At 38.0% G+C, this 26,297-nt stretch overlaps 1 long non-coding RNA gene across 2 annotated transcripts; it reads right to left on the reverse strand.

The window, feature by feature from the left end:
- Nucleotides 1–469: 469 nt before the first annotated feature.
- On the reverse strand, nucleotides 470–6,678 carry LOC132710446 (uncharacterized). Of its 2 annotated transcripts, none has more exons than XR_009621140.2 (3): nucleotides 6,286–6,678; nucleotides 2,390–3,192; nucleotides 470–1,584 (listed from the first exon to the last, which is right to left on the reverse strand). It is a non-coding gene; the product is annotated as an uncharacterized LOC132710446 (long non-coding RNA). The 2 variants fall into 2 exon arrangements; XR_009621138.2 differs by having other exon boundaries at nucleotides 470–1,649.
- Between the last annotated feature and the right edge of the window lie 19,619 nt (nucleotides 6,679–26,297).

Raw genomic sequence — 26,297 nt, forward strand, 5'->3', positions numbered from 1 at the left:
TAAAGCATTGATTATAAACATTTGTGATGGGTCCAAAAATGAGAAGCAGTTTTTTCATTTTCTCATCTCAAAATCAATGACAGCTGTTTTTCCAACTGCCCTTGTAAATTTCATTAAGTTAAAAGCTCTAAAGAAGTGCTATATAAGAGTATAAGTGATGTCACTGAATTGTCTCCAAGCTATGATTGCTATTGGATTTTCATAATCACTCTGAATTGATATTTCTAGATGAAGGAAGAAATTGGGAGAAACCAAGCAGAGGTCAGTTGATTTATATTAGTGTAAAACGAAAATAGCAGCAATTTGATGAGATGCAGACAGGCTACGGCAAAGATTTTACTTGTTCAGGGGATGACACAGATAAGAGAATCAATTGCTAAAAGATAGAGTAGTCATGAACAAATTGCCACTCTTGAGATCTGACTGGATTTGCTTCAGATACCTATCCAATCCTCTAATGAGCTTCAAAGTAATAATTCTTTTATTGATATATACGGGTTGAATGATATGTGCATAGAATCATTGACATTGTTAATATAATAACAAAATGTACTTACAAGCAAACAACTGAAGACAGAAATGATGCAATTCTGACATCTTTAAAGTGAGATTTTAGCAAATAGAAAGCAGTGTAAAGCAAGAAACTGATTATATGGAACAGAAGAAAATGGATATTAGTAGATGCCCACTAAGTCCAAGCACTTAGTCAGAGTTTCACTAATGACTTCTGACCTCTGTTCCTTTCCCCTTCCCCTTCGGAGGAATATAAATCAGGATAAAATTGCCCCAACTCAGTGTGGTACATCTTCCCTAACATTTTCTCTAAGGCAAGCTTGTGTAGTATGCCATATAGTACATAATGCTGTATATGTGATAAACCTTAAATTAAATTAAAATCAATTGCATTAAGTGAACTATTATTAAGTTAATATTCAGTTGTGAGCCACAAGCTGGAAAGATGGTTATCACCAAAATACAGATATGTGGATTTTGGATTAGCAAAAACGTGTGGCTGGTGAGCATCATTTGCATTGGTCGTGAGGATAGTCATGCAAAATGCAATCTTGGTTTTAGTAATGTTTCACTTATGTCTCTGCTTATTGGCAAACTGAAGACCATATTGTCCATAGTATTCAAGATAAGTGTGGCATATGGGTATTTATACCCCTAAGGAGAGCTGCAAATCAGCAAAATGTCTGCTGGACAGCTGCCTTTAATAAGTGTAATTTATTATTCATTGTTGGTGTTCCTTTCTGCAGGGTATTCCCTGTTGTTTTATGTGCAGAGTAGCTGTGCGTACTTGACTGTCTTCCTGTGGATAAAGGACTGTTTGCCATCTGAGATGATTTGATTGTGAATCTGTAGATTTAAAGTAGAGCTCCGGGGATGATGTCGGTCCAGCAAATGTTATATGGTATCAGAAATGAATTAACTATTTAGAGCCTTTCTTTTACCTCCAGCATCCTTGTAACAGCATTGCAGAGACTTGATGGAAATGGCTCCAGGCATTTCTGTTGTATGTGATTGCTGGCGGGTCAGAGTGGCAAGAGGAATGACTTCAGTGTGCTTCGTTTCTGCATCTTGCTGGCAGAGAGGAACAGGAGATTTATGACATGGTTCAGTTTTCACAGGAGGTACATAAGCAAAAACTGCAAATAATAATAGAAAAGTTTGCTGCTCCATTATTTTGTCCCTGGGAGATACATTACTTTCAAAAAACATAGGTTCTTTGGCAGAACTCAAGGGGCACAATGAGTGTTGATTTAAACGTTAGGGAGTCAAAAGACCTGAATTTTTTAGAATTCATTGAATCGCTTATAAAAGATAAGATTGTAGGCAACCTGTGTTCAGCCACCCAGAAAAAAAAGACGGTTGAAAGGTAGATAAAGTGGTAGACATAGATAGCACAGAGGAAGTCCTGGCATCTCAGATGGAACTGTTGGGGTCCCTCTGAGAAGGAGATGTATGCCTTGCAGGTTAATTAGCTTTGGATAAATATCTTTATGGACAGCTGATACCTTCTAGGCTGCAATTTTTTTAAAAAAAAATACATCAGTAATTTGAAAGCTTCTATCAGAAATGATACATAGTGAGTTTATGTGCATGTATTGTAGCACTAACCAGCATTTAGTGCTATGTACTACAAATGTCTCAGTGTCTCTCTCTCTCTCAGTTCATCTCCACCATCGTATCATTTGACTTAATTCACTCAAAGTTCTGTGTATTAGTTCCCCATTATCAGTGCCCATACAAGCTGTTCTGTCCCCTCCCACGAGTGGCCTTGCAGAGGCTCAAATAGCCTGGCAGTAACAAACGCAGGCTAGAGAGACTGAAGCTGGCCCTTTAATAAATAGTTCTCTTCCAAAGCGTATATCAGTCCAATACTTACCAGGCAATGTTCCAAGGTCTTGGCAGATGGTCAGCAGGCTAATGCAGGAATGCAAACTCTTGTCAAAAACTCCAAACTAACAGTTGTAACTCCACTGCATCCAAAACGCCAGCAAATTGTTCACCACGCCTTTTCAGTCCAGTCACACCCCTTTTATACTTTGTAGGGTATGGCCCTACGTCTCCTGACCACACCTCTTGGGACGTGGCAATAGCTGTTCTCTACGACGTCTCCTACGTCTCTCTCTTGCATCCAATAGGGGCTCCCCCTCATTGTTACCAGCCTCTGTTTCCTCCTCAATTTGGCTGGGGTCCATAGGCACATCAGCAACTGTCAGTTCTTCTGACTCACCAGTGAAGACGGCCCCTCCGTCTGTCATAGCTCGTGACAGCTTCCTCCTCCATATCATCCTCCGAATCAGCATGCGAAGATAAATCAGCCTCCGGGGCCAGGGTAACAACACAAGCATTTTAATAGCTGCACCATCTATGCTCTTCAAACAGAGCGCCTCTCTGAATACCAGATGCTGAAGACAAACAATACAAAGACTGCCTGTTTTTGTTCTTCTCTTAAACTTCCTAAAGACGTTTATTCGATGGTGCTGAACAAAACGGGAATAAATTATTGAGCCATTGCCATGAAACCCCAGTTGCAACTCCTTTCCCCTTATATTTACTCCTACAAATCCATTTTATAAAAGGAAATGACAAAAGAAATCCAAGCTCAAAAATGCAACTCAGTCTTGAAGATTGAAGATGGCAATGCTGGGCCAGTCTTATGGGTCTGCTAGGCTTGCTGAAAGTCTAAGAATGGAATAAGAGGGAATATTAGAATTTTCTTTACCTTTCAATATTTGCCAGCATGTTCCTTCAACTGTTTTGCTATTATCATTACTCTTTAGAAAGTATGATCATTGGTGGATTTCAGACAGAAAAAGCAAGTAGGAGCCTTGGTAGTACAGTGGTTTAAAGCACCCTGTTATTAACACAGCTGCCTGCAATTACTGCAGGTTCAAATCTTACCAGGCTCAAGGTTGACTCAGCCTTCCATCCTTTCTAAGGTAGGTAAATTGAGGACCCAGTTTGTGGGGGCAATAAGCTGACTGTATAAATATACAAAAGTATGAAGGCTATTGCTTAACGCATTGTAAACCGCCCTGAGTCTCCGGAGAAGGGCGGCATATAAATCATTTTTTTTTAAAAAAAATATATCAGCTATTCATATCTTGGACACTCGGGTCCTCCTGAGAACATTTCTAATCACCTTTGTAATTTAACTGAATATGTAAAAATGTACATGCAAACTCAACACAGGCTTACATGTCAAAATAATGGGGGAAGATTGTGATTAAAACTTCCAATAATACTTTATTCTACTGAAGAAATGCAATCTTACATTCCTCTGGATTCATTGTAGTAGGGAGGAGAAGGCTGCAACCACAGGCCCACGGTGGTGCAATGATTAGAATGCATTATTGCAGGCCAATTCTGCTGACTGCCAGCAGTTCAATTCTCACTGACTCAGGGTTGACTCAGCCTTCTAAGGTTGGTAAATTAAAATAAGGACCCAGATTGGGAGCAATATGCTGATTCTGTAAAACCACTTAAAGAGGGCTGTAAAGAACTGTGAAGCCATATATAAGTCTAAGTGCTAAGTGCTACTTGGTCTGTTGTGTGGATGTTTGGGTGGTTTAGGGGTGGGGAATTGTAGTGGGTAGGAGTGTATTTGGGATTATGTGTGTTGGACCTGGTCTTTGGGTGTTAAGTGAATTTAGTTGTATGTGTATACTGCGTATACACATACAATGACAATAAAGTTTATTTATTTATTTATTTATTTATTTATTTATTTATTTATTTATTTATTTATGCAAATTATTTCCAAGAATCTGCTACTCACCTACCTATTAATAATAATAAAGTTTTGTTTTTTGATCCATTTAAATCAGTCTTGGCTCCTGGCAACTGCCTAGATAAGTCCCTGAAATTTTCTTGGCAAGATTTTGGAAGTGATTTGCCATTGTGTTCTTCTTAGGGCTGAGGTGGACTGACTGGTCCAAGTCACTCAGCCAGATTTCATGCTTAAGGTGGGATTAGAACTCACAGTCTCCTGGTTTTTAGCCTGATTCCTTAACTACTAGACCAAGATGGCTTATTAAAAAGGGTATTAGTTATGGATACTGGAGACCATATTATGTCATTTATTTACAATGACACATTAAACATTATCCTGTAGCATGCTAATGATTCTAGGACATGGTTTGGAAATGACATCCCTGAAGCCTAATGTGCTCTGAAAATGGAACTCAGTAGCATGGGATCAAGACTAAAGTAATTGTTGCATTATTAAAATCAAATAAAAAAGCTGATTACTTAGCCAAGAAAAATGGAACTTCTTTAATGTTTCTAGCTTAATTAAGGGCAGATTAGAATTCAACCTGGGGGAAAATATATATTTGCATTCAGACGCAGAGGCACAGGTCAAATGCAAATTATCTGGCAATTCTGAGAAAGAATGAAGAAAAGGGCTTCTGTTTGGGTGCCTGGAGAATATTTATTGTTGGCCTTGTTAGTCATATTTTTAAACTAATGCATAATCATGAAGAGAATGGAAATCTGCTTTGTTTAAAATTTTAGCATGCTATTTAGTAAATATGGTTTAGAATCTCCCACTAATAAAAGAGGTCAAACACATTAAAAATTACAGAAGCAGTAGGGATCTAGAAGCAACATGAATATTAAGCAGACACCAGCAAAATGAAATGAAAATACAAGGTTAAAACTGAAATTTTATTTATCTAGACTAAACCCCATTTACTTTGGTTGAATGCCTCCTGAGTGGACATAAATATGATTATTCTGTAACAACACTGGGGTGTAATCAAGTGATACTTACATGCCTAGACTGGAAATCTCTAAAGAGGTTCTTCTGAGAAGTCTCCTAACTGGGAAGTTGTCTAGCTAGCTGATAATGTAGTTTAAATTTGATTACACAGTGACAACTGACTGTATAACAAGGGTGGGGGGGACACAAGCAAATAAGAATATTTTGTGGCTATCCAGATATGATTGAAGGAATCTCCCTTCCTTCATCCCACCTTTTCTTATCATTGACTTAACTAATTGTAGAGGAAGTCCTCTACAATCAGTAAAGATCTGATATCCGAGAGGCATCTTGGAGTCCAAGTTCCGAGAGGGGTCTTGGAGTCGAAGTGGGCAATCATTCAAATACACCAGAATAACAGAGTTGGAAGGGGCCTTGAGGTCTTCTAGTCCAACTCCCTGCTCAGGCAGGAATTCCTATACCTTTTCAGACAAATGGTTGCCTAGTCTCTTTTTGAAAGCCTTCAGTGATGGAGCCAAGAGTGTGCCACAGCAGCTAAATATATATAATGTTGAGACTCTGGAAAGAGTGCAGAGAAGATCAAGAAGAATGATTAGGGGGCTGGAGGCTAAAACATATGAAGAACAGTTGCAGGAACTGGATATGTCTAAGTCTAGTGAAAAGAATGGGGAGACATGATAGCAGTCTCCAATATTTGAGGGGCTTCTACAAAGAAGAGGTGGTCAACCTATTTTCCAAAGCATCAGAAGGCAGAACAAGAAGCAATGAATGGAACCTAATCAAGGAGAGAAGCAATCTAGACCTGAGCAGAAATTTCCTGACAGTGAGAACAATCAACCAATTGGATAGCTTGCATTTAGAAGTTGTGGGTGTTCCCTCACTGAAGGCTTTCACAATTTGTCTGAAATAGTAGAGTCTCCTGCTCAAGCAAGACTAGAAGACCTCTGAGGTCCCTTTTGTCACATATAAATTCCTAACTCCCATACCACCTCCTACTTGGTACAGTAAGGGTTAACACCCACACCCTCACCTTTCCCACAACTCCTCCTTACCTTTAACCACGCCTCCCTAGTACTTAAGCGACATACACGAGGTACTGGCGTGCACTGCAACTTCACCTGTAAGAGAGCAAAGTTGACTCAATAAATATGATTGGAACATACCATTGATTCTGAGTATTTCTTGGGCTAGATTCTCGTATCTTAACACCTTCCAACTCTATTATTCTGTTCTATGATTGGACCTAGGAAAACAAACCATCAAAAATCCTCAATAGTTTATTTGCAGTTGAAGCATTATGTGGATTTCATGATGAAAGTTGTGATACATCTTCATGCTGTAAGTTCTACCCTTTTGATAGATGCATGCAATGTTCTAATACTGTACATGTCCAAAAAGGACGGAGGAAAGAGCATGTGATATGGCAATATGATGCTGCTTTCCATATTTCCCCTCAAACCTCCTGCACATGTTCTAATTGCAATTATTTATAACTTTTGTTTTTTAAAAAAGAGGCTTTAACAATGCTTTACCACCATGTTCGACATCACGTATGAATTAAGTCTTGTTAAAATAAATGATTCATATGAATGAGAATTTTAACTGGGAATCAAATCAGTTTCTCTAGATCCTATTATAAGCTAGTTAGCAAATTTGAACAACCCACTTTGGATTTTGATTTAGTGAAGGCTTAATTTGCTTCATTTGAATCATAAAATATGTTACATGTTTCTTTGTTGAGAATTATGAAACATTATCACCAATCTGTTCCAGAAAAACTGGAATATCATTCATGACACCTGAAGAGAAGAAAATGTCAGTTATAATTTTCTTGTTATGCCTTTATAATTTGCCCATGATTACAAACTATTATAAGAGTATATTGCAATATTTCCCTGATATAAGTTTCCATGAATACTTTCCATGAAATTATTCCCTGAGAACTCATTTTTAAGTTGCCTTTCTTCTTCTTTCTGTTTGCAAGACTTACTAAATTTATTTTACTTTATTTTACAGATTTTTAAAGGTACATTCTAGAGGAGGAGGAGGAGGAGGAGGAGAAGGAGGAGGATGAAGAGGAGGGAGGGAGGGAGGGAGAGAGACAATAGAGATTAAAAAGATAAATATAAAGATTATTTTATCCCAATTATAACTATTATTGAAATTTAATTAAGAATCAACAACTAGCATAATGTAAGAAGCATGAAGTTTCTATCTAATTTAAGAAATGTAATAATCATCCTTATTATAACAAATAAAATTCAATGTTGTAAAACCTATGTTGAGATCAGAATAATCTAGAAGAAAAATAGAACATTTCAGAATTCTCTGGAAAGGAGACTCATATTATCCAGAATAGAGCCCTACTAAAATAGTGGGACTTACCACAACAGAGGTGGGTGTAGGACTACATCTTTACTTATTAAGATAATCAATTAAGTTATACTTTATTTTCTGTTATTTCTAGTGCTTCTTCTAAGTATTCATCAAGTTCTGTGTATTTTAAAAATTAATCACACCTCAAAATATATTTATAAAAACTGAAATAAGAGAGTTTTAAAAAAAAAAACTTGAAAAGATAATTGCTATTTTTAAGGCTACAATTTCCTCAGGTGGTAAAAATGGTATTCCTTACAACATTTAGAATGATAGCTCAACTTTATATAGTTTTTTAATAATATGTTCTGGAATTATGTCTAAACTTTTTTTCCCCAAAACCTGTTTTTTTCCCCCAAATCTTAATTGTAGTGATTTTAGATATAAGTTTCAAACTGAGTGTCTGCAGAGATTCTTCTTCCTCAAGGGAAAAAAAAACAGTTCAGTTTCCTTTTGAAAAAGCACCTTTGAGATTTCAAATTAAGTGTCTTTTTTTATTTTCTTCTTCATGCTTTAATGCTTTAGGCTTTAGGATATATGTGACCCACACCAAAACTCCTTTTTGTGATACTCTGAAATTGCACTGCTGTATTTAAATGTATTTGTCATTCTATGGTCTTGTAGAGGGACTTGGTGCCTCAGTGGCTAAGACGCTGAGCTTGTTGATCGAAAGGTCAGCAGTTCAGCAATTCGAATCCCTAGTGCCGTGTAACAGGGTGAGCTCCCGTTACTTGTCCCAGATTCTGCCAACCTAGCAGTTCGAAAGCACATAAAAAATGTAGGTAGAAAAATAGGGATCAACTTTGGTGGGAAGGTAACAGCGTTCTGTACACCTTTGGCATTTAGTCATGCTGGCCACATGACCATGGAGACATCTTTAGACAGCGCTGGCTCTTCGGCTTTGAAATGGAGATGAGCACCGCTCCCTAGAGTTGGGAATGACTAGCACATATGTGTGAGGGGAACTTTTACCTTTACCTTTACCTTATGGTCTTGTAAGCTGCAATGAAAAAAAACCCTATAACCACTCCTTTCCATGGAAAATACCATAGAAGGAAACAAAACAAAAACAATAGGATATGTTAGCCTTGCCTTCACAAAAGACACAAACTCATTCACTCGTTTTACTCCTCTATACCTTGATCTACAAAGCTTGAGCTATAAGTGTGTATACTGGTATACTACTGGTATACTAGTATACAGATAATGGTCATTGCCCATGTGCTCATTTCTCAAGTCAAGAAAATAAGCAGAGAGTGACATTTAGAGCCTTTGAGTAGAATGCATTCCTCACTATAGCATGTTTTCCCTGCTTTCATATACAGTACTTAGTACTTAAAGGGATTCAACCATTCGGCCATGTTTGCTTTGAGATCTGTGCCCTTTAATAATGTGAAATGTTATTAAGAACCTTCAGAACCACTGATGGCCTTTTATAAGGATAATCTTCAACCACGAGATAGGATCAATAGGACAAGCTAAGTTTCAGAATTACAAAAAGCAGTCAATCCCCCATAAACACAACTCTTGGACCTGACATGAGTGGCTAATTAGATGATAAGGTTGCCATGGAAAGTGAGAAAGCCAAATCATCCCAAGGCTTAATTGTTCAAAGCAGACCTTGTTTAGATAGTGCCAGGAGTGTGCCATTGAATATTTGTATGTGCAGGATATTTGTATTAGTTCTGAAATAAATATTTCCTAAGCTATACCCAAAACACAATAACGATGGAGCATTTTTTGAGTCTGCACTAGATGCACTGTAAGAATAATGAGAAAACAAATAACAGAATAACAGAGCTGGAAGGGACTTTAGAGGTCTTCTAGTCCAACCCCCTGCTCAAACAGGAAAACCTATACCAGTTTAGACAAATGGCTATCCAGTTTCTTCTTAAAAACCTCCAATGTTGGAGGATCTACAACTTCTGAAGGCAAGCCATTCCACTGGTTAATTGTTTTCATTGTTAGGAAGTTTCACCTTTATTCCAGGTTGCTTCTCTCCTTGATTAGTTTCCATCCATTGCTTCTTACCTTGCCTTCTGAATCAGCATCAGAATCAGAATAGAGCTGGAAAGGACCTTGGAGAACTTCTAGTCCAGCCCACTGCTCAAGAAGAATAGAAGAAGAGAATTCTTTATTGGCCAAGTGTGATTGGACACACAAGGAATTTGTCTTGGTGCATATGCTCTCAGTGTTCATAAAAAGACAAGATACATTCGTCAAGACTCATAAGGTACCACACTTAATGATAGTCTTAGGGAACAAATAAGCAATCAAATCATATTAGGAAACAGTCAATATAAATTGTAAGGATACCAGCAACAAGGTTACAGTCATACAGTCATAAATGGGAGGAGATGGGTGATAGGAATGATGAGAAGATTAACAGTAGTGCAGACTTAGTAAATAGTTTGACAGTGTTGAGGGAATTATTTGTTTAGCAGAGTGATGGCATTTGGGAAAAAATTGTTCTTGTGTCTAGTTGTTCTGGTGTGCAGTGCTCTATAGTGTCATTTTGAGGATAGGAGTTGAAACAATTTATGTCCAGGATGTGAGGGGCCTGTAGATATTTTCACAGCCCTCTTTTTGACTCATGCAATATACAGGTCCTCAATGGAAGGCAGGTTGGTCGTAATTGTTTTTTCTGCAGTTCTAATTATCCTCTGAAGTCTGGGTCTGTCAAGGAGGAGTTCATATACCATTTCAGACAAATGGCTGTTCAATCTCTTTTTAAGAGGTCATCTGAAAGAATGGAGATAGTCCTTCCCTTACAGCTGTATGTTTAAGCAACCGTTCAGAGTTACAATGGTACTCAAAAAGTGTCATAGAACCAGTCCTTGCACATCATAGCATCCCCAAGGTCACATGATCCAAATTTGAACACTTGGCAACCAGCATGTACTGTATATATGACAGTTGCATGTCCTGTGGTCATGTGATTGCCATTTGGAACCTTCCCAATTGGTTTCCAACAAGCAAAGTGGATAGGGAAGCTGGATTTGCTTAATAACCACACGACTCATTTAACAAATAGAATGATTTGGTTAACACTTGTATCAAAAAAAGGTCATAAATCTAGGTGCACCTCACTTCACAACTGTCTTGTTTGACCACCCATCTGACCACAAGGTAATTCTGGGTGGTTATATATATACACACACATATAGGGAGTTTCTAATTATATTAGAAAGTATATACATGAGAAACTGCAGTTAGGTTAATTTATTTTTCCAGAAACTTTCATTGATCAACCCACCTCAAACTTCATGGCTCAGAAGTCACACAAAGTAACAATCACCTAAGAGAAGCTCGATTCCCAATTTATTGCTAGATTCATCTAATTCCATAATCTTATTCAAAACATCATTAAATTTAGAGATTGCTCAATATTATCACAAGAAAATAGAGAAAAGGCAGCACCAGCCTCTTCCGTGTCTCCTATTTTCAGAGCATTCCAAGTGCTTTTGGATAAGTGAATTTATTTAAGGGGGGGGAATGAAAGAAGGGGGTTTGCCACTCCATTTGCTGCTCATGCATGTGACACAAACTTCAAAGTGCTGCCTTAGCATAAAATCTGCAGCAAAAACAATCCAGCCATCCTTGGCCTGCAAAGGAAAATTGCCACTTATAAATACAACTTTCATAAAAAAAGAAAAAAGAAAGCTAGAAAAGTTAAAATGATTTGTTTGAGGAAAAGGAACACTGCTTGTCTCTTAGGGACTAAAAGCCTCATAAAATGATTTCCTGTTCTTCTAAACACAGTGAATATCATGTATAGATTTCATTCAAGTAATGCCAGGACGCCTACAGAAAGGCATTAATGTTCTGGTTTCGTAATCAATCCTAAGTCAATACACAACAAGACCAAGACTTTTGTAGCAGTCTTACCATTTTCTTATGCTATGGATTGTTTTATGCTGTCAGTGGATGTTACTGCACTTAGGCATTTAAATTGGGGAAAGGGCAAGGTAATTTTGGAATATATGAAAGACAGAATTGAATTACTCACCTTTGTGTCCATTCATATCTCCTCCTCCTCATCCTCCTCCTCCTCCTCCTCCTCCTCCTCCTCCTCCTCCTCCTCGTCCTCCTCCTCCTCCTCCTCCTCCTCCTCCTCCTCCTCCTCCTCCTCCTCCTCCTCCTCCTCCTCCTCCTCTTCTTCTTCTTCTTCTTCTTCTTCTTCTTCTTCTTCTTCTTCTTCTTCTTCTTCTTCTTCTTCTTCTTCTTCTTCTTCTTCTTCTTCTTCTTCTTCTTCTTCTTCTTCTTTTCCCACAGGTGCTGGGTCTGCTTTTCAGATCATTAAACGCCACTTTGCATAGTCAGTTGCATTTCCAGGGCACAGGCCTGCAGCTCGCATATCTTTGTTGATGGTATCTTGCCATCTCTGTTTTGGATGCCTGCACGGTCACTGGCAATTGACTTCTAGTTGGTAGGCAATCCTGGCCACGGTGGAAGATGTTGCTTTCAGGACACGTCCATACCATACTCACATCTTCTCTAATAATTGCTGCCATGCTAAAATGCTATTGAATGGTGTCATTTGTGATGTGGTCAAGAAGGGAGATGCCCGATATTCAACGGTGCATTCACATTTCCATGGAATGGACGTAACTTTCGGTTCCTGTTTTTGCTGCCCAGTGTATCTGAGCGTGTCATTGCAAATCTCTCTCTCTGTCTCTGTCTCTCCCTCCCTCCCTCCCTCCCTTTCTCTTTCTCTCTGTTTCTGTAGGTATGCTTTCTTATGCACACTTTATCATTGAGTATGGTAAGGTGATAGCTTTTGCCTACTCTTCCCTCAAGCTGAATGTAATGATTTTTGCATTTATTTAGAGCTATTACAATGAGATATTACTTCTGGTTAGATATTCATTTTGAAAATGTCTAATTCTTTTTTTTTCAGCAATTGAAGGGATTGAGGTCAGGACTATGGTTTGGTCAAGGAGGGAAGATTTTTTAAAGCCTCCCCCGACCCCATTCTGACCAAAATTTGTCTCAATGCCAAAAAGCCAGACTTGGCAAATGGATTGGTGGCACGCTGGAATCTTTTAAAAAAAAAAATCGCCATGACAAGTCGTTGATTCTTATTGGACTTCCTTTCAAATTCTGTATTGAACAAAAGGTACAGTTGGGCCATTCAGCATTTTATCTTGATTTTTAGATATATATTTAATTTATATGGCTGCCCATTTGAACAAAGTGATTAAAAGCCAATAAGGACCAAAATAAATACATATCTGACAGCCAGGGTAAATCAAAAAACTATCAACATAACCACTTCACAAACTCAACTGACACTCTACCCCTCATGCCTGGGCACACAACCAAATCTTTGGGGACTTATTAAAAGGGAAAAAGAGTTGGGTTAATCTGTTCTCTGGTGGGGAATGATGTTCCAAAGAGGAGGTATCACAAGAAAATAAAAAGGTCTCCTCCTGATTCCTATTAGTGGAGTCTAATTGATGTAGAATGTTTCATTTTGCAGATCTGATGGAATAGGTTAGACACAATAGGGGAGAAGTGATGTTTCACATAACCTAGCCTAATGCCACGAAGGACTTTATGGGTAACCACCACTTGAACTGAAGGCAGAGTCAAACATGAGTGTCACATGTGCAGCTTGAAGAATATTCCTAAGTGTTCACCTTGTTGCATTTTGAACCTGCTTCAACTTCTGGTAGCTCTTCAAGGGCAGTTTTATGTAGAGAATGTTACACCAGACCACCTGGGACCTTTGTAGGCACAAAGGAAGTATGGCTCATATTTTTATTCTCCAGCTACTCTTTGCTCGCAAGTCTCTGCTGCTCAAGGCAAGTGTTCCTTGTATCTCATGGCACAGCCAGGATTTCCCAGTCCTTGCCTATGTAGTTATGACCCCCTCCCCTGTTTCAGCATCTTTCAGAAAAGTATTCGGATTTTCTGATATGTGACTTGTTAGTTTCTGTAGATGGAATAACATGGTGTTGAAACGGCTGCTGAATGCTGGCTGACAGCAAGAATTTCATTGTTATCTTCTTGATTCTCTCAACAGGCAATCTTCACAAAGCACAGTGCTGCATTTTGCAATGTGCCAGGCATACTAAATGGGCAAAACCTGTTCAGATTTGTCTTTGCAACTGCTTCTTTTATTATTTGTGTTATGATCCATTTTAATTTTTGGCCAAACTGTGAGCTATCGTTTCATGTATGAAGCAATGCTATGAATAAAAACCATTGATGTACTGCCTTGCAGTTTATCATTATTTTTCTACCAAATTCCTATTTTGGTTGCTTATTTTAATCTCTTTAGCTCCCTGTTTTTCCTTTCTCCTCCCCAATACTGGATGTTTAATTATGTATCAACCCATGGTCAATATATTTAGGTGAGGTATTTTCATTTCTCATGGTAATATACAAGGCCATCTGTGTTCACATTAACTTTATTCCTATTTGAAGAAAGGTCAGGCTGTCGATCAACCAAGTAGATCAACTAATTAATAGCCATAGCCTAGGCTGATGCTAACTATATTGTCATGCCTATACACAGCTAACACAAATCACAAGTCCTCATTCTTCCCCATACTAAAGCAAGGACTCCTTCCCATGTTATCTTCCAGTAGTATATGTCCAATTATTTGTCAGTGGGATGGGATTCTGTTAGTAAATAGTTTGATTTGATACAGACTATGTCTCCGCTATTATTTCATACCATCAGATATTTAATAATATAATAGACAGTGTTATAATTGTGTAGCATCCATTGTATTTCAGTTCTTTCATTACAGTATATGACACAGTAAATTTGATTAAGGCACCAGGTGAGAAAAGTGGGAGACCAAGATTCCCAGTCCAGCCTTAGCACAAAACCAGGTGGGTAACCTTGAGCCAGTCAATTTCTCCCAGCCCTGGGAAGCAGGCAAGGGCAAACTACTTCATGATGTTTCCAGACAGAAGTATTAGATAGATATGTATAGGTGTATAAATTATACTACTATGTATCAGTGGTGAAATGTAAAATTTGTTACTACCGGTTCTGTGGGCATGGCTTGGGGAGGGGGGGAGGGTTAATGTGACTGGGTGGGTGTGGCCAACTTTTTTTTTTTAAAGCATTTTTTCTACAACCTTAAGAGGTTGCAGAAAAAAATGCTTTTAAAAGCCTCTGATGATCAGGCAACTCAGCTGGGATCATCAGAGGCTTTTAAAGGCATTTTTTTCTACAACCTCTTCGGCCGAAGACCATGACCATGATTTATATTTTTGCCAAAAATGGGATTATCTTCTGTTTTTTGGCAAAACCATCCCATAGTGAGCAATGAGTTTGGTTAATAACCACTGCACCTCTAGTAATTATTAGTAGATGTGCCTCATCATCTCCTCTGTTACTATAGTCAATAAATGTGTAGATAAGATGGGGGAAGCATAAAAGAAAGGGAAAGACATGGATAAGAAAAAGTATTCATCGATAAACCCAAAATATATTGTTAAATCATGGTCATATGGTATCCTGTTTGCTTCTGATTTATTTTTGATTCTTGGAATGTTTTCTTGGTTTGAAAAATAAGTTCCTCTTTAATCACAGTTCTGCATCTTTCCATTTCCTTCTTTGGAATTTTGTTTCTGTTTTTTGATTTGATAACTTGAAATGAAATGTCTACCTGCTTGCCCAAGGTGGACTTCAGATCACCCTTCAAACATATTTGTGGGAAAAATTACTATTCAGTACAAAAATGTCCTTAAAGATATGTATCTCAATTCCATAAGTAGAATTTAACATTTATTTTCTATTGCATGTAGTTTATTGTTTTTTTTTTGTTTTTTTTTTTGCATAAGTAACATTTAAGCTATGCCTCTTACTCTGCACTCAGTTATGTACAAAATAGTTTAACCAGGTTGTTTGTGAAAGAGTAGTTCATGAAATTCTTTTTCATATTTAATCTTCCTTTCTTACTTTTTTTTAGTCCTTTGAGTCAGTATTGTGACTCAAAATTGCAAGTTCCTGCAATTTTTTTGACAAGATTATGGAAGCATGGTCTCTTTCCTAGGGCTGAGAGAGAGTGACTGGCCAAGGTTACCCATCCGGCTTCATGCCTAAGGCAGTATTACAACTCACAGTTTCCTAGTTTCTAGCCTGATGCCTTAACCACTATCCCAAACTCTCTTTCTCTCTCTCTCTTTTTTTAAAAAAAAAATTTGATTTATATGCCGCCCTTCTCCGGAGACTCAGGGCGGCTTACAATGTGTTAAGCATTATTTAGTAATGGGGTAAAATACATGCATTATAACTATATTGCCCCCCAACTCTCTCACACACTAACTTATCTGCATGTATAATATACTCTGAAGGTCAATCTCAATATAATCCTTAAAGGTTAATGCTTACAAATGTTTGATAAATTCAAAGAGATTTCATACATATGAATAAAATGGACTTTTAAAATATTGACATTAAATATAACTTAGATGTTACATACATACATACATACATACATATGGAGATGCGATTACAGAAACCATGTGGGACTTTCTTACATATGACTATTTCACAAATGTAATACAAAGAGACAGTTTAACACAATGCCTCTTTTAAAGAAAATGCACACAATTCTATTCCAGCTTTCCTGTTTCGGATCTAGTTGCTCTAGTTATTCAGTTCACTTGGCATTAAAGAAGTGAATAATTATCAGTTGGTGCAAACATCAACTCCTTTGTAGGTAAGATGTTAGATCTTTCTAAATCTCCAAGCAGAACAAATATTCTAGATTAATTTAAAATGGGTTTGGAGTTGTTTTTTTTTTAATGGAAGCTTCATTGATTATCCTATAGCAGAATGAAACTATATATAGCATATATAATATAGCAGAATTCCTAAGTGGTCTGTAAGGGGCGTGCATAAGAGCACCAGCATGCTTACCATCCCTGTCCTAATGTTCCCTTTAATTGTATTCATTTTATGTATTCAATTCATGCTTATACTTATATATATTATCTAATACGTACTCGACAAAATAAATAAATAAAATAAATTTTAAAAGTATGCCAGGAAAGGGGCCAACACAGTTAAAAACAATGATGTTGAGATCTGATGATTGCAGTGAAGTTTAGTTTTGATGTTCCAGAGATGCAACAGAAATGATAAATGTATAGGGGCAAAACCATATGATGAATGATTGAGTGAACTAGATATGTCTAATCTAACAAAAGGAAGGACTAAAAATGATACTTTAGTACTTACAGTACTTAAGGGGCTGTCCCAGAATAGGGGTCAACTTGTTCTCTAAAGCACCTGAAACAAGCACAAGAAGTAATAAGTGGAAGATAGAACATAGAACTAAGGAGAAATGTCCTGACAGTGAGAACAATTAATTAGAGGAATGGCTTCTGTGAATGCTGTTTTCAAGGAGACTGAACAATCATTTGTATGGAATGGTATAGGGTCTCCTGCTTGAGCGGGGGTGGTGGTGGTGTCTAGAAGACCTCCAAGGGCAGGGGGTGTTCTAGAAGACCTCCAAGGTCCCTTCCAACCCTATTATTCTCTGTTGCGTGATGTTCTCTTCAGGTGGATGAATGGCATTGATTCCTGCTTAGGTAACTCATAGATTTGTGCAAGATGACAATGCTTTACTTCAGTGCCACATTCTTGTGCCGAAGCCTCTTCTGAATATCAAGTGAATCACTGTAGCAGCTTCACTTTGCTTCTTAGAAGCAGGTGTCCACATGGCTTTGTGAAGAAGCTTCAAGAAGATGCTTTGCTCAAACAATTGTTCAGGGGGAAAAAATCTCCATTCAAAATGTTCACATGCATCATAACCAATTCCGGAAAGTGGTACTGGAGGATTGTGGCTCAGGTTTATTTCTCTTCTATCCATTGTTATTCAGTTAACTGTAGGATTTTGCATATTACTGCTCATGAAACTGGGTGAATCCAATCAGAGATCTGGAAAGTGGTATAATTTGTTTTGTTTTTCATTTCATTTCGTTTCATTTCACTGTATTATTTGATTTGACAGTACTTATATCCCAAGAAAGGACTCTGTATGGTGTACAACAAAAATAAAAGCAAAAACATAATAATATGTAGGTAAATGTACTACTTACTTATTATACATTTACCTTAGAGGGAAGAGGTGTTCTTTCAGACTTGCAAGGGTGATGTCAGCATTGTAAGGTATTCCAGACAAGAAGAACAATGAGGAGTATTGATTACATTTTTATGGTAAGTTACATTAATAGAATCTTGCATGTCTGAAAGTACATATCCTCCTCTTGACCTTTAAAGTTCAAGAAATTTGGGAGTGTCTCTTCTGAGACATTTGCCATGCCCCCATTCCTTCCGTAGGTTAATCTACCTCTTATCTAACCATTGCCTAGTCTGCAGCTCTTCCTCCTGTGTCGCAAGATCATTCTCGTGTACTGTTACAGTAAATCAAGAGAATGTCAAAACTAGAGACAGATAGACAAAGCAAAGAGAAACATTAAAATAAAACAATGTTGATTTTAGCTAACTAACAATTTTTTATTTATTTATTTTTATATGCCGCCCTTCTCCGGAGACTCAGGGCGGCTTACAATGCGTTAAGCAATAGCCTTCATACTTTTGTATATTTTATACAAAGTCAGCTTATTGCCCCCACAAACCACATTTTACCCACCTTAGAAAGGATGGAAGGCTGAGTCGACCTTGAGCCTGGTGAGAATTGAACTCACAGTAATTGCAGGCAGCTGGATGTTAAATGCTGCCTTAGTAGGAGGCATTAGCCTCCTACGCCACTCAGGCTCCTTGAGTCTGCCATTGTTAGCTGACAAACAATGATGTTTCTTTGGGCTCATATTTGCTTTAGAGGAGTGGTCCCCAACCCCTGGGCCGCAGCCTGCTACTGGGCTGGAGCCAATTTGGAACTAGGCCATGCAAGCGGCGGGCTGGTGCACATGCACGCACGCAGCTCCACTCACATAAGCAGTGGGCCTGTGTGCATGTTCACACACAGCTCGACTTGCAGTTGAGCTGTATGAACCCAAGCTCGCCACTCATATAGCCTGGTTCATCGCTCCTCTCCCCAGCTAGGCCGCCAAGCTGCTAAGCTTGGGGACCACTGCTTTAGTGAATGCAAGGAGGCATTCTTTAGGGTGGCTGCAGAGATTATCAGTGGAAATATTATTTCAAGTTTCCTGTTCCCTGGCTATAAAAACAGATCATTCTTGATGAGAATTAATTGTCAAAAACTTGACAGAAAAATGGGTTTTTCTGTTGAGGATGAAACCAGTGGACTATAAAAATCATCCAGATTTACACCTCTCTCTGAAAGCCATTTACAATTTTAGGGCTGGTAATGACTATGAAATTGAGACTGTGAAGCAAGGTTGAGAGTTCAAACCTAGGTAACGGCAGTTGTTTTTCCTCTTAGGGCGAAAGAGAAAATATCTGCTGTGAACTCCATATAGGCATCACGAAGGGCATCCAGCCAGAAACCCTTAGCTCCACTCAGCACCCCACCCCCCAGATTCTGCCCCGAATCAAGGGATTACAAGGTCATAAAAAGAAAAACATGTGATAGATCAATTAGGGTTGTTTTTTTTTTTCCACTCAGTAGCTTCCAGCTCTTTCAAATCAAAAGTATAAAAACAGAACATAATGGCAAGACAGTCATTCCTGCCACTATTTTATATACCAATCTGGAAACTATCATTGTTTCCAAATCTAGAATCACAATGCAGACATTGCTGTCACATGGATTTCATGCACAGTTGGTTCATAAATTCTGGGGAACCTAATGCTTCATATTTCAAACCTGATTACAACTAAATAGTGAGGGAACATAGCAAGAAGTTTGCATCAATGTGGTAATGAATCAAACCTGTCACCTATCAAGATATACTATCTGAACTTTGGATCTTGACTGATTATTTTATTACCTGTCTTCTGGAGTGATGAAGTCATTAAGTTGAACATATTGTTAACATTTGGCAACAAGAAGTAAACAGGTGATTCATTTGAGCACTTACTCCAAACACTGCATATTTTAAAGTGAATGTTTTTGGGGTAGAGAATATAGAATACTTACATTAAATATTTGTTCTTGTCACATGTTCTAATTATTAGAATGGTTCTTCTCATGGTTATATTTTATTATTTATTCATTTTACAGTACAAGTAGTCCTCAACTTGCAACCATTTATGTAGTGACTGTTCAAAGTTACAGTGGCACTGAAAAAAGTGACTTATGACAGGTTTTTAAACTTACAGCTGTTGCTGTGTCCCCACAGTCATGCGAGCAAAATTTAGCCACTTGGCAACTGGCATGTATTTGACAGTGGTATTGTCCTGGGTTCATGTCAGGGGTGGGTTCTACTTACCCTTACTACTGGTTTGCAACAGGGCTGCACGTGCACACAAGTGAAGCGAGCACGCACACATGCTCCTCTGCACAAGCGCAGAAGCTTCTGCGCATTTTGATGATGTTGGGGTCAGTGGGCGGAGCCTCCCGCCGGTTTTACTACCGGTTCTATAGAACCGGTGCGAACCGGGGGCAACCCACCACTGGGTCATGTGATCACCATTTATAACCTTCCCAGCCAGCATTTGACAAGTAAAGACCATGGGGAAAGCCAGATTTATTTAATGACCGGATGATCCATTTAACAACTGCAGTGATTGTTTAACACCTGTGGCAAAAAAAGGAGCAAAACTCACTGAACACAATGAAAGACAAGGACTACCTGGATTGGTAGTTTACCCAATCTAAAAATTGTGAGTGTCCATGGAGATTCTCAGTCATCCAGGTCATGGTTGTCCCAAAGGTGCTTTTTCAAGCGGCAACTGGACTTTCTTTGTTTTTTCTTTGAAGACGTTTCACTTCTTATCCTTCAGAGCTGAAGAAGATTCTTGGGTGAGAAGCGAAATGTTTTCAAAGAAAAACCAGAAAGTCCAGTTGCCTCCTGAAAAAGCACCTTTGGGATATCTAGCTCATGGCTGCCCCAAAGCTTCCGTTTTCAGAACTGAAGAAGCTTCCTGGACGAGAAATGAAATATTTTCAAGAAAAAATCAGGAAAGCCCAGTTGCCTTTTGAAAAAAATACCTTTGGGAGAAAAATTGGGAATGTTTTTACTTCACAGATATAATAGCATAATATAGGCAATGGTATAGATTTAAGAATACTTCCAATCTCTCTTTCTTTTCCTTTAGATCAGGGGTCAGCAACCTGCGGCTCTGGAGCCGCATGTGGCTCTTTCATTCCTCTGCTGCAGCTCCCTATTACTCAAAATATGTGTCACAACTGCCAATGTGTGACACCTGCCGGCACACGATTTATTGAGCTTTTCAACCCCCAGTAGGCCAACCATGGATAAATCCAAGAAAAGAAAAGTTTCAGAAGAAAAGAGAACATTTAATTCAACTACATACAGTATGCTAGTTTTGTGGCTGCTCAAGAAATAGTCAGGCACGGGAAGGATTTTGTGGCTCCCAGTGTTTTCTTTTCTGTGGGAAACGGGTCCAGATGGCTCTTTGAGTGTTTGAATTGAAGACTGCTGCTTTAGATTATCTCCCTTTGAGAAACTCATTGCCTAGTGATTTATGTGCCTGGGCACCTAATTTTACACTAAATTAAGCAACACAATATCCTCGTCTTTAATCTTGCTGTTAAAGATCTATTTTGACCACAATCCCCCTGCTCCCAAATTTTAAATGGTAAAAACTTATTCCTGATTCTCTGGAGAAGTTCTTATGTCACAACCATATCTTTCTTCAGCACATGAAGGCTATGAAAAAATGAAGAGGAGGAAGTGCAAATCTCAACTGCAAAGAGATGTAAGGTTATTTAAACGATTGTTTTGAATTATGATATTAAAAAAACATTTTACCTGGTTAAATGGATCATTTAGAATAAGAGGAAGCATACAGATATAATATAATGAATTCATCATTAAGCCAGATACAAGAAAAGGTGATGATCCAAAATGAAATTTGTTTGGGAAATTCAGAAATGGGTATAACTTTTTGTACAACTGAATGAAATGAAGTATGAGGGGTCCTTGATGCTCTCTTAGTTTGGTTGTTTTCTTGAAGATGTTTCATTACCAAACAAGGTAACACCATCAGTGCTAGTAAGGAATGGGATTTGTTCTCAGTTTATATTTTAGTGTAGGGGTCTCCAGACTTGGCGACTTTAAGACTTATGGACTTCAATTCCCAGCTGGAAGTTGAAGTCTGCAAGTCTTAAACATTGCCAAATTTGGGGAGGCCTGTTCTAGTGGCTTGTCCTGTCGGTGTTAATGGGGGTGGTCTTAGAGGTTCTTTGGTTGGCTCAGTTGGCATTTCCTTGATTGGGGTATTGTTTATGATGAAGTATCCAAATTTAAGTTGACATATCCCTTTGTGGGAATGAATTCTGTTCAATTTTTGAAAAGGATTTTTGGAACCAGTTTCCTTTAAATATGTTTACATGCACACATGCAGAAGTATATATAAAGCTGCAGTTTACGACACAATTTATTGTAATAATTCTGAATTTCCCATCAAGCAACTGGTCAACACATTTGTAGTTTATTTTACCTGCATCCAGATTGCATTCAGATTCAGTTGAAGAAAGAATTGTATATGAGTTGAACCAAGTTGATTTCATGGGACTTTGCTATTGGCTTCTTTTTAATCATCTCATTTCTTATCGTCATGCAGGATTACAACATATTCACAGGTCAACATTCCTTGGCTTCACAATTAACAGACCGTACATAAAATTTATCTCTCTTTCTTTGTCCCTTTTTACATACATTTGTAAAACTTTTTTTTTCTTTTTCAACATACATAACAAATTTTGCACTTCTTCCTATTTAATCATCAGTTACTTTGATACCTCATTATTACCTTTTCCTATATACTGTTATTTAGTCAGGTTCTTTTATTTTTAAGTATACATTTAGTTTTTATTATCTCTCAGCAACAGCAGCAGGTCCAACTAACTCTTGTCTAGTTTTAAACTAGGCCAAAGCATGAGTATTGTTCAGGTAAAGAAAAATACCATTATTGTCAAAAAGATTGTCCAAGGCAGTGGTGAAATGTAAAATTTGTTACTACCGGTTCTGTGGGTGTGGCTTGGTGGTGGTGGGTAATGTGACTGAGTGGGCATTGCCAACTTTTTTTTAAAAAAAATTTAAAACAATTTTTTCTACAATCTCTTCGGCTGAAGAGGTTGTAAAAAAAATGCTTTTAAAAGCCTCTGACGATCCCAGCTGAGCCATGTGATCATCAGAAGCTTATTTTTTTTACTTTTAAAAGCATTTTTTCGGCCGAAGAGGTTGTAGAAAAAATGCTTTTAAAAACAAAACAAAACAAAAAACCCTCTGATGATCACGTGGCTCAGCTGGGCATGGGGGCGGGGCAGGGATTTTTGCTACCGGTTCTCCAAACCACCCACCGCCATCGCTACCGGATCGGGAGATCCGGTCTGAACCGGGAGCATTTCACCCTAGGTCCAAGGGGTGAAACAACCACACTTTCCCCCAATAGATTAGCCTCTAGGTATGTTCAACTACAAAGTCTACTTTCCAATTCAGAACACTAAAGCACTGGAGGAAATTGGTAACATTATGAAAAATTCCAAAACTATCTCTATTGATAGAATGGCCTGATGACTGGTCATTCAGATCACCAAACAGCCTTTGGCTTTTCAGGGTTTCTGAAGTTTTCATGACATTTTTTGTTTTGTTAATTAATTGTTAATGGCTAAAATATTAAGAGGTAGATCGATGTAGATGCAGAGATAGTGACAGAGATATACAATATCAAGCAACAAATTATCTCCTGATTGGATTTTTGGTGTCCAAGGACACAGCTAAAGCTTCTTGTCTATATTTTATTAAGAATCATCCAGTGGTGAGTTTCAATTTTTTTTACTACCGGTTCTGTGGGCGTGGCTTGGTGGGCGTGGCTTGGTAGGCATGGAAGGGGAAGGATACTGTAAAATCTCCATTCCCATCCCACTCCAGGGGAAGGTTACTGCAAAATCCCCATTTCCTCCTGATCAGCTGGGACTTGGGAGGAAGAGAATAGATGGGGACGGGGCCAGACAGAATTTTTACTACCGGTTCTCCGAACTACTCAAAATTTCCGCTACCGGTTCTCCAGAACTGGTCAGAACCTGCTGAAACACACCTCTGGAATCATCCCAAAATACCACATCATTGACAAGTTTCATTTAAAATAAATTTGTGTGCTGTTTCTTAACTTGGGAAATGGCATAGATTCTGTAAACACAAAACACACACACACACACATTTCTGAGACCTGAACAGAACTGGGATTATATTAAGTTCTTCTTTTAGATTCATGCAATGCTAATTTAAGTCTATTTTAGATGACAACTGTATTTCCAGGAAACTTACACCTACTATATACCCAATCAGGAATACTAGAGTTCATTTATTAGAGTTCATTTCTAATTCAGTGTTTCTGTAGGAGAAAGAAAAGTTATAAATATCCAAAACTTCAATAAATTACACCTTTTTTAAAAAAATCAAGAAATAATATTTTGGAATTTATTTGATTGCCTTAATATATAGAAAAAGTTTGAGTGAATGGTTGTGTTGATGGAGATGTAATGAAATTAAATATGTCTATCCATGATGTTCAACAGTTGTTCCATTTGGAAAAAAAGTTATTAAATGCATTGTGATTTTAACAAATTATGAATTCATACTTTATAAAAGTATAATAAAAATTGCTACCTTTCACTAATTTATAAAGGAAGCCAACTTAAGCACTATTTCCTTATTATTTAGAGCTCTTTTACAGTTTTCACTACCAGTAGTTCACCTCTTTGGTGCAGTCGAACAATGACAAAATATTAAGAATATTATTTAAAAATGAAGTGATAAAAATGACCCCAGCTGTATAATTTGCTCATAGAAATGACTTAGTGCCTATTTGAAAGGCTCAGCAAAGAAAAGAAGTCATTATTTATATAAGGGAATTCATCTGTGGATTGAGATTCTTGTCATTTAATTTATTCAATTACCCTGTAGTTCAGAATCTCTTGTTCCAGTTAATTAATGAAACAACACGTTCAAGATCTGAATCAGCATCTTTCAGTGCAAAAGGAGAAATGTGTGACACCTTGCGAGCAACATAGAAATAACTATGTCCCTGATGAGAGAACTTCCATTAGAAAGAAGATGAAGATGAGGAGATACTATCTTTTTCCACAGTTACATTTCACTGCAGCTGTCCTGAATACCGAAACTGCTGTGGTGGTCCTTTACTTGAATTTGCATTGCAGCAGAATATCCCAAAGGTGCTTTTTATTTTTTTCAGGACTTTCTGGTTTTTTTCTTTTGGAGACATTTAGCCTCTCATCCAAGAAGTTTCTTCCGCTCTGACAGGACAGTGGGGAAGAGAGGGAAAAGCTTCTTGGATCAGAAGCGAAACATCTTCAAAAGACAAAAAACAAAAAACAAGAAAGTCCAGTTGCCTCCTGGAAAAAGCATCTTTGAGACGACCATGACCCGGATGACTGAGAATCTCTACAGACATTGCTGAGAAATTGCAAGATGATTTATGTCATGCCAAAAATCAGCTGAGAAAAATCACAAGGCAGACAGACTGACTGAAGATAATACCAGCAGTATAAATAAAGTGTGTCCAGGAAATATTCCAGGTACACAAAGTGGTAGTTACACTTTGCAATTTCAAAAATACTATTATTCCAAAAATTGGATTCCTTTTCTGAGCACTAATTGAACGTTCTAAGGTAAGTGGAGATGGAAGGATGAAAGTCAATATGAATGACACTATCTGACAACTCCTGGAAGCTTATCTGTCATTTGTTTCAGAACCTGATTTAGGATATCTACATCCTAGGTATTTTTAGCATAAAACTTGACACAACATTTAATCCAAGAAAATGGTTAACCAACATAGTGACAGCTACACAGCTATTGTTACAGGAGAATAGAACAGCTTTAAAGATAACCAGAAAGTAAATTGCAAGTCTTGCTGACTGTAATCTGTTAGAATCAATTAAAAACTGAGAGACCAGTTCATCTGTCTAGACTTTTCCTTTCTTTTTTTTCAACCTTGGAAAAAGTGGGCATTTGTCACCTAAAGAGAAGATAAGGATGAGAAGCAAGGAGGATGAGATCAGTTACACTGGAGATGAGTAAATTATTGGAAGACCTGAAGGACCAAGTAAGGAATAGATACCCATGTTTCTCCAAAAATAAGACCCTGCCTTATATTTTTTTGCCACAAAAAAGGCACCAGGTCTTATTTTCAGGGGGGATGTCATCCACTGACTCATCTCACTTGCATGTGTTGCCCCTGGCTTTCTTTTCGCTGTCAGAGACCTTCAGGAACTTCTTCAGTCAGCAAGACATTTAGGAAAGCCTCTGCAGCCAATAACAGAGCTCCGGATTGATCCAGAGCTCTGTTATCAGCTACAGGGGCCTCCAGGAAAGCCTTGCCAGCTGTAGAAGAAATGGATTGTGGTGTGCGAGACCTGACTGCAACTATCTGAAGGTAAGTAGTATGGAAGCTCCACCCCACCCATCCCCACCCAAGCTTAATTCTGGGGTAGGGCTTATATTGGGTGCACGTGTAAAAATCAAGCAAGGACTTACTTTTTGAGTAGGTCATATTTTTGTGGAAACACGGTAGTTATGGAGAAAAATCTATGTAGTTGCTATAAGTCAACAATGGAACATAATAAATCAATGGTCTTTT

The sequence above is a fragment of the Pantherophis guttatus genome, chromosome 5 (assembly GCF_059756535.1).
Source record: "Pantherophis guttatus breed Tessera chromosome 5, ASM5975653v1, whole genome shotgun sequence".
Classification (NCBI taxonomy): Eukaryota; Metazoa; Chordata; class Lepidosauria; order Squamata; family Colubridae; genus Pantherophis; species Pantherophis guttatus.